The sequence below is a fragment of the Thamnophis elegans genome, unplaced genomic scaffold, assembly GCF_009769535.1.
Source record: "Thamnophis elegans isolate rThaEle1 unplaced genomic scaffold, rThaEle1.pri scaffold_46_arrow_ctg1, whole genome shotgun sequence".
NCBI lineage: Eukaryota > Metazoa > Chordata > Lepidosauria > Squamata > Colubridae > Thamnophis > Thamnophis elegans.
Window position 1 is genome coordinate 231,611 of NW_022473897.1, and position 11,294 is coordinate 242,904.

The window sequence follows — 11,294 nt, forward strand, 5'->3', positions numbered from 1 at the left end:
ACAATGTATAATATACATTTTTCAGAAATTAATGGGAAGTCCTCACTTTGAACACTTGTACAGTTAGTTTTTATTGTTTCAATGCAACTTCAACATCAATATTTTCTTTCATAGACATGGATGAATGTTTTCAATGTCCAGAAGATCACTATCCCAATAAGAAGCAGGTTTTGTGTCTCCCCAAAGTTGCAACATTCTTGAACTACAAAGAAACCTTGGGAACAGTTATGGCCAGTTCTTCTCTTTTCTTCTCTTTAATCACAGTTGGAGTCCTTTGGATCTTTATTAAGCATCAGGACACTCCCATTGTCAGAGCTAACAACTGAAACCTCACATATATCCTCCTTGTTGCTCTCCTGTTATCATTCCTTTGTACTTTGCTATTCATTGGGAAACCTAACAAGATGACATGTCTCCTTCGTCAAACTGCTTTTGGCATCATCTTCTCAGTGGGGATTTCTTGTGTTTTGGCCAAAACCATAATTGTAGTTCTAGCTTTCATGGCTACCAAGCCAGGGTCGAAGATGACCAAGTGGGTGGGGACCAGACTTGGCACGTTTATAGTATCCTGCTGCTCCTTTATTCAAATTAAAATTTGTGTTATATGGCTGATCATCTCTCCCCCATTCCCAGATGCTGACATGAAGTCAATAGCAGAAGAAATCATTCTGGAGTGCAACAAAGGATCTGCCTTCATGTTTTACGGTGTCTTGGGTTATATGGGCTTCCTTGCCATTGTCAGTTTCACACTGGCCTTCCTAGCAAGGAAATTGCCTGATGCTTTCAATGAAGCCAAATTTATCACCTTCAGCATGTTGGTCTTCTGCAGTGTTTGGTTGTCTTTTATTCCAGCATACCTGAGTTCAAAGGGAAAATATATGGTTGTTGTGGAAATCTTCTCCATTATGTCTTCCAGTGCTGGATTACTGCTTTGTATCTTTTCTCCCAAGGTGTACATCATTGTGCTGAGGCCTGATTTAAACAAAAAAGAGCAGCTCAAAAGAGAAAAGGACAGAATAACATAAATTCTTATCAGTGCTGCCTATTTTGCATCAGATATGAGGAAGTGTGGAGCCACGTGATCTTGCAGTTAAGGCACTAAGCTAGAAACTAGGAGAGTGTGAGCTTTACTATCACCTCAAGCGTGTTGCTATTCTTGGGAAAATTTGAAAACCAAGTGTATTATTATATGTTTGCTGCCTTGATAAAGGCAGATACCTGATATTCAAGATGGTTTTGGAAAATAAAATAATGATTGCTGATGCATTATAGATAAAGAAAAAAGCCCCAAAATATCCCACCCAAAGTCAGTCTGTGATTCATTGATTATCCAAAGATTTTTAATTGTGTCGACCATTTTTAGATATGGACTATGTTGAGGTGACTAGTCCAGAAAAGACATAGATGTTCTGGTCCAGGTCAACAAAGGAATGAGACAAGATTGCCGAATATAATTTGAGGGAAGATTAATTGCATGAAAATAACTGAAGTATAAAATTAGACTCATGTATTACTTAAGAATACAGAAATAAATTTACAGAATGTCATCAAAAAGCCTATGTCAACCCAAGTAAAGCAAACTTCTCCAGTAATATTGTATTGCAAACTAGGGCATACAACACCTTTGCTAGACCAATTCTTGAATATAGCCCATTTGCCTGGAATCAGCACTGTATATTGAATATTAATACAATTGAGACAGTCCAGAGGTATACCACTCCTCTGCTCACAATAGAATATCCTATGCCACTTGACATTTTGGGCTTGGAGAACCTAGAACTATACCATCTGCAGTCTGACCTAAGCATAAAATTATCTTCTACAATGCCCTACCTGTTAACAACTACTTCAGCTTCAACCTCAATCATACATGGGCAAACAATAGATACAAACTCAAGGTAAAGAGCTCTAAACTCAATTGCAGAAAATATCACTTCAGCAACATAGTGGTCAATGCCTGGAATGCACTACCTGACTCTGTTGCTACATCCCTGAGCCCCCATAATTTTAACCTAAGACATGGACCTCACCCCATTCCTAAGAGATCTGTAAGGGCCATGCTTAAGCACACCAGAGTGCCTACCGTACTTGTCCTACTGTCTCCATTTATTTGTACCCATTTACTATGTTCATATTTAAGTTTATACTTATACTGTAACCTTGTACATGTTTACAAACTAAATAAAATAAATAAATAAACTAACTAACTAACTAACTAACTATCAAGACAATCCAATCTCTCTATGCAAAACTTTACTGAGTACATTACTTGGGCATGTTTTATGGCAAAACCAAGTCTGGATCTTTGCCTATAGTTAAAATTCGAATCCTACCACCACCCCAATTATCTCAGGTCCCATCGTCTAATATGGTCTCCGGATATTGATGTGGGGAAGTCTTTTCAGTTTCTGTAAACACCTGTTGGAATGTCCTTTGTTCTTACGCTGACATCTTGATGTCTGGGACATATTCTAACTCCCTTTCCCTCCCCACATGGTTCATTGGCAAGCTGAGATATGAAAATAGTTGCAACAGAAAAATCTTTGGACCCTTAACAGATTACTAGAGGTTGGTTCAATGAAGTTCATCATGTTATAAAATATATAGATCTTAGACAGAATGCCTACAATGTTGAGGTTTCCTCCTAAGAGGATGAACAAAGTGTGATGTGTGCCATTTATTATTCTATATAGTAGATTAAGGGAATTGTAATGAAAATTGAACAGTAAGGATTGTTATTTAAAGACAATTAAGGATAACCTAAGCCAAGATATGAAAAAATGGAGAGGGAACATGAAATATACTTACTTACCGAGGTGGCGCAGTGGTTAGGGTGCAGTACTGCAGGCCACTTCAGCTGACTGTTACCTGCAGTTCGGCTGTTCAAATCTCACTGGCTCAAGGTTGACTCAGCCTTCCATCCTTCCGAGGTGGGTGAAATGAGGACCCGGATTGTTGTTGGGGGCAATATGCTGACTCTGTAAACCGCTTAGAGAGGGCTGAAAGCCCTATGAAGCGGTATATAAGTCTAACTGCTATTGCTATTGCTATTGCTACAATGGGAAATTATTGAGATTATAAAGACAGAATCACAAATGTGGGGCATGTAAGGATGCATAATTATATAAATATATTGATGAGAATAGCTGGGAATTGTAACCATCCAAAAATAGGCTAGGGGTGGTGGTTTTAAAAATACAATTACTATATATGTATACTTTTTTCTCTTTTTAAAAAAAGGAGGAAGATATATGTCAAAATTAAATATGCATATTTAAAAGGAATTATAAACACCATCAACATAAAATGGAGCTCGCTCAGTGGCTGAAATACACCAAGTAAATGAGTTGAAAAGTGTGAAGTAGAGAAGAGAAGTAAGAGAAGAAGAGAGGGACAGGAGAGTGGGGAGGGGGGAAGAGAAAGAGAGAAAGAAGGAGTAGAAAGGGGAGAGAGGAGGAGAGAGAAAGGGGAAGCAGAGAAAGAAGGATGACAGAGGGAAGAAAGGAGGCAGGGAGAAGGAGGAGAGAGGGAGAAGAAAGTGATGGATAAGGTACCAATATGGTAAATGGAGAACAGAAGAGCCAATAATTGTTTTTGATGGTAGTTGATGGTAAGACGAATTGATGTAAACAATTAATTAATTAATAATATAATACAATGTTGGTTATGTAATAGTATACATGGGTTATATGTTATGAAAATGACATAAACTAAAAACTTTATATATAAAAAATGTTGAGGTTTCCTCGTTTGTATTCCTTGTGAAGATATGGAAGAGGGTCACTGATGCTGCATTCAGAATTGGGAATTGTATATAAAACCTGACCCAAATTCATCAGAAACATGGCTTCCAGTACCAGCACCAGCACCTTGAATGTAGCAATTCCTCTTTGAGATTCATCTTTAACAGTCTTGGCTAATGTGCTATAGTTGCTAGTGACAAATATTCAAGATCAGAAACCAGACTGTAAATATCTCCAAGTTGCAACAGTCAAGGGTTAAGGGTTAATGTTGCTGTGTTCTTTCTCAGATACTTTTGTTTAATTATTAGATCATCTGGACATGTTTCCTGTCTGGTCTACCTCACCCCTTGTATGGTCTGGTTAAGATTTTCATATTTGTTTTATATTTATTTATTTATTTGTTTGTTTGTTTGTTTGTTTGTTTATTTATTTATTAGACTTATATAGGGCTTTCAGCCCTCTCTAAGCAGTTTACAGATTTTTAGCAAATTGAGTCAGCAAATTGCCCCAACAGTCTGGGTCCTCATTTCACCCATCTCGGAAGGATGGAAGGCTGAGTCAACCTTGAGCCGGTGAGATTTGAACCGCTGAACTGCAGATAACAGTTAGCTGAAGTGGCCTGCAGTACTGCACCCTAACCACTGCGCCACCTCGGTTCCTATATTCTTCATGAGTTGCATGACCAGCTGTGGAACTGATCTAATTGTAATTTAATAAATTTATATGCCGCCTAAACCCGTAGGACTCCGGGCTGCTTACAACATAGAAAACTAAAAAGATAAAAAGTTAAAAAAGGGGAAAGAGAAAACAGATTTAAAAGCAACACACCATACACTCAATCTGGGTGGGGCTGGACCTCGTTCATAAGGTCAACAGCCCCAGGCCTGCCGGAATAGCCAGGTTTTAGTGGCTTTCCGGAAGGCCGAGAGAGTGGGAATCTATAGCTGTGGTCAACCTTTTCTGACAAATAACTCTTAGGTTGGTGCAATAGAGATAATGTTATGACCTAGGCTTCCTGAAAAAGCATAAATCACAATCTTAGTCCCCAAAACCATATTTTATTCATACAGCTGGGAATTATGGTCATTCACACCATGCAAGGCTTCACAAACAGTCTGTGAAGATTCTGACATATGTCTGCTCGAGTTGCCACAGTCTTTCATCAGAATGTTGATAAGCACCCACCTTATTGCCTTGGGAATGCTTTCAGAGTCCTAATTGCCAAATTAGTTTTACAAGGCCAAACTTAGCACAGTCAGACAGAACTTTTCAAAGCTTGCCCCAACCTGATGAACTAATTGCTTCCGACAAAAGCTTACATCTCGTTCTCTCATCTTTTATGTCTTATGGGGGTGGGACAATCAATTCCAAGCCTTGCTCCCAAGTTGAGCCTGTTTTCTTAATTGTTCTTGCCTTCTGGCAGTTCTGCATTCACTGGGAACAGGCTCCCGCTGTTATTCTGACTCACTGATGTCAGGCCCAGAGGCTCCTGAGGCAGTAAATAACTACCAGATGGCCTTGGTCCCCTCTTTGCCTCAGACACAGAGCCCTCATCCAAGCCTTCCCCACACTCCAGGACTGGCCCATGTTCCTCTCCAACCTCCTCACTTTCTGACTCTGCCACCAGCTCCACTGGCTGCCAGTGGACCACAACAGATAAAAAACATTCCCCACTGAATTAATGTTAGAATGATTGCTAGAAAGTCCACCCTGTCCTTATTTTGGAGGTCAGTTCTGGAAGCCTCTTAATGCTTTCCAATGAACATGTTAATATTGGCAGTGCATTACATAAAGCTAAAGTTTCTCCATAAATGAAAGGACATAATGTTTACTTCTTTCCTTTGACAAATTAGCATGCAAGGGTTACACAAAACTTAGGAGTGCCATTTTCCTTTGCTTGCCTACCATTATTTGTGAATTGCTTTCTCTTTGGCTTTAGTAACAGGAGAGAATAAACTCTTGAGCTACAGAAAAATGAGCCATATGATCCTTAATACTGTATATAGATATATTTTATTTCAGCTTTGTTTTTCTATCAGATGCACATTGTGCACAGTTTGCTTTTAGTTGGTTTGTACTACCATCTGGTGTGTAGCACTCTCTTTTTGAAAGGTTGATTTGGATATTTCAGTTGTCAGAATAATTGCTTCTACTGATTAAAATGCATGCAAAAACAACAAGTTTTCCCACTCTTTTTTTCTTTCTTCCATTCTACTCTTTTCCATCATCATAGGACAAACATGAAAATTGTTTCATCAGTAAAGGGACCAATCTCTCTTTCTCTCTGGACAGAGAATGGGGAAGTGCACCTTCCCCCAATGGAAATCAAGATGAGCATTTTGTAGATATTTACTTTGGTCTTTAAATAAGCCAGATAATAGGCCTATGCATCTAAGACATTTCTTTAAGATGCAGTTATTTGAAATACATTACCATTCTACTTAAATAACTTTTTAAAACTTTCAGTGAACCTATATTATGTACATATAATAAACAATTGGTTTTTTAAGTACAATTTCAACTGAAAAAGTGAGATAAATTGTTAGAGGTATCTCCGTTGGGGGACAGAAAGTAGCACAGTGGAATGTACAGCTAGAGAGAAGGAACATTGCTAGTAGAAGAAACACACGAATAGAGTCTCAGACACTGCTAGTAAAAACAAGTAGATTTACTACTAACAATAGCTTCACAAGCAGTGATAGTAGATGTGTGTCCAAACACAATTGAAAGAACAAACAATTGCTTACAATCGCAATTCATGTTCCAGTCATCAAGCGAGCAAGTAGTCATCAAGCATAGGACAAGTAGAGAGAAAGAGTGAGCTTTCCTGACTCCCTCTTATTACAAAGTTAATTACAGCTGTTAAGTACATTCACCCATTTAAAGCAACATCGACCATTTGTTATTGTATATGAATCTATATTGCCTACCCAACACTAGGAGTATACTCCCAACATAAATTGTGAAGGAAGATTAATTAATCAATATTTATTTGTTTTAATTTCTCTGCCCATTTACTATTTTATATAATAATTCAAGGCAGCAAACATCTAATATTACTTGTTCCTCAAATTTTCCCAAGAACAGCAACATGCCTGAGATGATAGTAAAGCTCACACTCACTTGTTTCTAACTTAGTGCCTTAACTGCAAGACCACAGGCCCCACACTTCCTTATATCTGATGCAAAATAGGCAGCAGCAATAAGAATTTATGCTGTTCTGTCCTTTTCTCTTTTGAGCTGCTCTTTTTTGTTCAAATCAGGCCTTAGCACAATGATGTACAGCTTGGGAGAAAAGATACAAAGCAGCAATCCAGCACTGGAAGCTATAATGGAGAAGATCTCCACAGCAACCATATTTTCCTTTCGAACTCAGGTATGCTGGAATAAAGGACAACCAAACACTGCAGAAGACCAACATGCTGAAGGTGATAAACTTGGCTTCATTGAAAGCATCAGGCAATTTCCTTGCTAGGAAGGCCAGTGTGAAACTGACAACGGCAAGGAAGCCCATATAACCCAAGACACCGTAAAACATGAAGGCAGATCCTTTGTTGCACTCCAGAATGAATGTTGCAATTTTGGGGAGACACAAAATCTTCTCATTGGGATAGTGATCCTCTGGGCATTGAAAGCATTCATCCATGTCTATGGATGACAGAAAATATGTATGTTAAAGTTGCATTGAAAGAATAAAAACCGACTGTACAAGTGTTCAATTAATTTCTGAAAAATGTATGTCATACATTCAGTAATGAACATATGACATGCATGTTTGTCAAATGTATGCCAAACAGCTCCGTACATTTACCAATAATGAACATGCTTACAATTTAATTACTTATGCCTATATTATAATCTAATGTGCCAAGTGAAACCACTGGCAGAAAACAGAAAATTTTCCCATAATACATTTGTCATCCAATTCATTCGGTGAGATAGATATATACAATATCTCTTACCCTCCCTGTTAGAAATCTTCCCTTCTGCACATCGAAGACAGTCATAGCAGCAAAATAGTTTCCCTTCGATTTTGATCTTACTGTAGCCTGAATCGCACTTCCCATTACACAGTGAAAGTGGCTGGGTCTGTCCATAAATTATAAAAATGAAAAATAGAAAAGCTTTATCTTTGGAAAAATGGCGTCTCAGACTATTTAACTATACTTTTTTTTTCTTTTGATATAATAATGTGAGACAGCAAAGCCTGGTTTTGGGTTGAAAAGATTTGAACAGCTTTTTGCCTCAGTGCAAACATATATACCACAATACTTAATTTGTCTCCAATGAAAAGATCACTTTACAGAGGCTTTGATTTATAAATGTTCTTTGCCTTTCTTTGCTTTTGAACATCTGTAAGGCCTTTAGTGAATAGGAAGATTTTTGCACAGAAGTTACATCCAAGGTGTGAACTCTCTTCGTTTCCTATTCCTTTTTCTCCATTTACTTATCTACCTTAGATGGTATCCAAGTGATCACCAATGAATGACTTCGTAAGTCTATCAGCTAGCCTACATACACATAGTGTCACAGGTGGAAATGAGCATCTCACTATGTTTTGGATACTTCTGGATTGAAAGGATTAGCCAGCTGTTGTCCAAGGGACACCCGAACGTCTTAACAGAAGCATACAGAGAAATAGACTCAAATTATCTTTTTTTTATTGAAAATTTTAAAAAAGCTTTTACAAATATTTACCTCCCCTCCCCCACCATCCCCACCAGAACCCAACCCCCCCAACCTACCCCCCCAACTTCCCAGAGCAAATGCAGGGTATATATCTTTAACAAACATATTCTAAAATAAACTAAAAGAAAGTTAGTATCATCTTTCATTTGTGCTTTAACTCCTGTTTTTGTTAGGCTAACTCTAAACAGATTATATCATTCCTCGCTTTTTCAGTCATAAACTATCTGGAATTTCTTAGTCTCGTATTTATTTTGAATATAGTCAATCCATCTTCTCCACTCCAGTTTATGTTTCTCATCTGAGTGATCCTTAAGGTATGCTGATATTTTAGCCAACTCTGCTAAGTTTGTTACTTTTAATGTCCATTCTTGAATAATAGGCAAATCTTCCTTCTTCCAGTATTGCGCCAACAGTCTTGCTGCCGTTATTAAGTGCAAAATCAAGTTAGTCTCTATAACAGTACAATCAGTAGTTATACCTAACAGGAATAACTGAGGGGTAAACTTTATCCTCTTTTAAAAAATATTTTGCATAATCCACCATATTTTTATCCAGAATGCTTTAATCCTTTTACAAGTCCACCATATATGGTAATATGTAGCATCAACACAATCACATCTGCAGCATTTAGGTTGAAAATTCGGATACGTACAAGCCAGTTTTTTAGGATCTAAATACCATCTATAAAATATCTTATAAAAATTCTCTCTCAGATTTTGGGCTTGCATGACTCAAATTATCAATATCTAGACAAGACTACTGCCGATCACCTCCACACGACCTATTAGATCTCATCGATTAGGCCTCCTCCGAATACCATCCGCTGGCCAATGCCGACTGGCAACCACGCGGAGGAGAGCCTTCTCGGTGGTAGCTCCGACCCAATGGAACGATCTCCCCGTGGAGATTCGTACCCTCACCACCCTCCAGACCTTCCGCACAGCCCTTAGAATCTGGCTATCCCGTCAGGCCTGGGGCTAAAGATTGTAACCCGCCCGAATGGTATGAATGTTGTGTTTTAATCATGTATTGTCTTACATGTAAAAGTCTGTTTTTTTCCCCCTTCCTTTGGATTGTGAGCCACCCTGAGTCCCCCCAGGGAAAAGGGCGGCATATAAATAAACCTTAAACTAAACTAAACTAAAACTAATGATTCTCATGCGAATAAACAAAAAAACTAGGCTGGAGTGGCTTTAGGGAGAGAATATAATTCTATTTCTGAAGGTAATTGTGGTGAAATAGTGTGGCTCTGAGGTGAGCTTTAGAAGTAGTGAAATCTGGACTGAACTCAATGTGAGTGGTCCATACTTGGTTAAATCTGCTTGGCCACACAATATCATCTTCATAAATGGTGACCATTTTTTCATTGGAGTCCTTGAGGTCTATGCTTCCAACTTGGACTTTCTTAAAAGACAAATTTGAAAATGTGATCCAATTGATGATATCAAATCCAGTCTCTAATTCTCCGTTTTGATTGAACCCAATTTGTTGCCCAGCACTATTATTAAATGCAATCCTTTGGATAATGTAGTTGAGCTAAATCAGAAAATAAGTCAAATAGAGATATGTATCAGGCTATAAAACAGCACTCTTTCTCCCCTTTAAAGTATATAGGCCGGAAATCCTTTCAAGGTTTGTAAAATATGAAAGATAATTATAACCGCAATAATAAATTTTGTAATTATGATTACAGAATCTTCATAGCACCACAATGAAAAAAAATATTAAATGCTAGCTCTGACTGTACCGCAATTTAAAGCAGACTAATTATTTCTAGAAGATTTGTAAAAATAATAGTTCTAATAATGGAGAAACAGTTTTATTGAGAAGAGTATAAAAGAGAAAATGGAGAAAAATGTTGCAGAACCTTAAAAAATGTTAAAATTGTAATGATAAGGACCTCCATAAATTTATTAAAAGTTTCTAGCACAGAAATGATAACTGGGCCATGGATTTCTTTTAAAAGAAATTGAATTTGGAGTATGTTGTTGCATTTGAGAATGTTCTCAGAATTAAAAGGTTCAGTAAACATATAAGAAAAAAACATATAAGAAAAAAAGTAATACCAAAAGAGCAACATAACATATTGATCTTGGATGATCAAATAAATATATGAAATACAATGTTCTGAAATAAATTATATCCATGTCATCTAGAAAGAAATCATGTTTAGTTTTACTAAATTATCAATATGCAGGTGTTTGAAAAGCAGAAGCAACATTTTTATATCTAACTTTAACTTATAGAAACTATTTTGTGACTCTAATGAATTCCTAACTTTATATGGTTTCTTCTTTTTCTACATATTTACATAGTATTACATATGGATACATTAATAAAATGTATTTTACATTTTGACTTATTCTTAGATTGTAAAAAAAAAAAATAAACAGCTAAATTCATATTTACCAAAACTGCATTATTTCACCTAGATTGTACAAATGAATATTTGGAGGAATGATTTTTTTAAAGAAATCTAGTAGGAAGAAAGATTGAGACATCTATAATTTGTCTTTTGGGGATTTTACCTTCCATAAATGTTGATTCAAAAGTTTTCCCTTGATTTTCCTCCCTTCTCTGTATTTCATTATAGAGGAATAGAAGTCATGCAAAGCATGTGCCACTACATAGATAGCATTGTAGACACTGTAGCTGTGGCCACTCATTTCCATATCAAAGACGGATGTAGGAAGGACCTCCAGGTTCTCCTTTCCAGTACAAGTGCCCCCATTTGCCTTTTGTATTACAGATGTGTGGAAGGAACACCCAAAGGCATTTTCCCAGAAGGTCTTGATAAAACTGTCTTCCTTTTCCAAGATAGGGTTTCTCATCTGAACAAATTGCTTGAATCCCAGTACCTTC

General features: G+C 37.2%; 1 pseudogene; it reads left to right on the forward strand.

Moving 5' to 3' along the window:
* The first annotated feature begins 116 nt into the window (after positions 1 to 116).
* LOC116523559 lies at positions 117 to 1,025 on the forward strand (annotated as a pseudogene).
* Positions 1,026 to 11,294: the final 10,269 nt, after the last annotated feature.